This window comes from Austrofundulus limnaeus, unplaced genomic scaffold, assembly GCF_001266775.1.
Source record: "Austrofundulus limnaeus strain Quisiro unplaced genomic scaffold, Austrofundulus_limnaeus-1.0 Scaffold98, whole genome shotgun sequence".
Taxonomy (NCBI): domain Eukaryota; kingdom Metazoa; phylum Chordata; class Actinopteri; order Cyprinodontiformes; family Rivulidae; genus Austrofundulus; species Austrofundulus limnaeus.
The window spans coordinates 671,113-672,827 of record NW_013952500.1 but is presented as its reverse complement, the minus strand read 5'-3'; the positions used below and the strand labels follow the sequence as shown (position 1 = coordinate 672,827).

At 40.3% G+C, this 1,715-nt stretch overlaps 1 protein-coding gene across 9 annotated transcripts in view; it reads left to right on the top strand.

Annotated features, from left to right (window-relative positions):
• Positions 1-1,715, top strand: part of rbms3 (RNA binding motif, single stranded interacting protein) — a 378,321-nt gene that overhangs the window by 317,735 nt on the left and 58,871 nt on the right. The gene's annotated exons all lie outside the window — the stretch shown is intronic.

Below are 1,715 nucleotides of genomic sequence, written 5' to 3'. Positions count from 1 at the left end.
CCCACCCCGCCCATGACTCCTGCCGGCTCTCGGCAGTAACAGAGCAAAGTGAAAGTGAAACCTAACTGTCCTCTGAGCTCCTAACACTATTTCTCACTCAGTGAAGCTCTTTTCGGATTCAAAATACCTTTGAGGAAATGTATTTTCAGATGCCAAGTAAACTGCATCATAGCACGCACGACCCCCCACCCCGCACCAAAATGGGTGAGACAGAAGCGGAAGGTGATTCTTAAAGAGACAGAGGCCAATTTCAAGGCGTTTAGAAGAGGAAGTGATGAGAAGATAAGTTTATTTTCTATTTAAACAAAAAAACAACATTTTAACAACAACTAAAGGTGACATAGATACTTATTTATGGTATGGTATTTAAATGTATGCCTGAGAAACACATAATATTGCCCCTTTAAATGTAATTCAATTCAAAGTTCTTGACAAAACAAATCAAATTACTCAACTTTTCAAAAGAAGTTAACATGGAGTGCCTATTGGTTTTTACTTTAAACTGGGAATTAGACTGATCCAATTAAAAAAATACACACAGGAAGGCCATAGTTCTGAGCTGCAGGAAGAAACAACAAATAAATCTTGTGGTAATAACATTTTTTAAACTAAACAAACTAAGATACAGGAATTTACTTGCAATTATAGTTTATATTTGGATAATTAAAGCTTTCTTATAAGAGTCTACAAACTGATGCACAAAATCCACGAATAAAAATAAAGAATTCTAAAATGAAATCTACATCAACTCATTTTTTTTAGAAAGCTCCCATTTGTTGTCTTTTATACAGTAAAGAATGAAAAACTAAACTAAACCCAAAGATCCTGCACCTCTTTCCATTTCAGTGAGAAAACACTCTGAGCTGCTTTTGGGGTTTATAGTCTTGTATAAGCACAGACCCAAACGTTAGATGCACCCAAGAGAGTTCGTCTGCAGCATCTGGTGTTTATGTAAACTATTACTGCCTGTCACTGGTGTTCACCTAAAGTATGGAGCTGGTATGAAAAGCAAAGAAATATATCCTGCAGATCAATCAAACTGATCCTGATTGTACATGAGCTGTTGTGAATCGCATCTCAAGCCACACGCCTCACCGAACGCCCGTATATCCACCCAAACATCAGAATGCCAGGAAACTAGATGCATTGTGATAACATGTGGAGACAAGGTTAAAGCTCCCAACCAGCTAAACCAGAAAGGACACGCAAAGGAGACGAGTGCAGCTTCGAACTGAGCTGTACAGATGAGAGAAACCCACAGATGCACCACCACCCACCACACACACACACACAGTTTGTGAGGCTGACAGTTGTGCTGAAACGGCAAGGAAGGAAGAGCAGGGGAGATGAAATGTTTGTCCTTCAGAAAGCACGGCCGCTCTGTGTTTCTGTGGGAGTGTGTTGGTGGTACAACATAATCTCTGCACGTCGGTGTGTTTCTGTCCATCTCACATGTATGCCCATCAAGTTATGTTTAACCCAAATCGCATTGCAGCATCCCCACAGACTGACAGGAGGCAGCTCAATTGACTAAATGTAAAATTAGATCAGTGTGAATGGATGAGTGTGAGCGCGCCTGTTTGGATGTTTTGCCTTTGAAGGGTGCAGCAAGGACGTTGTAGCCAAACAGAAACCGAAACCCCCTCCTTTAAATCGTCCTGATGCATCTCAGTAATCCAGGTAAAAAATCAAAAGGAAAAAAAATTGTATAGGTC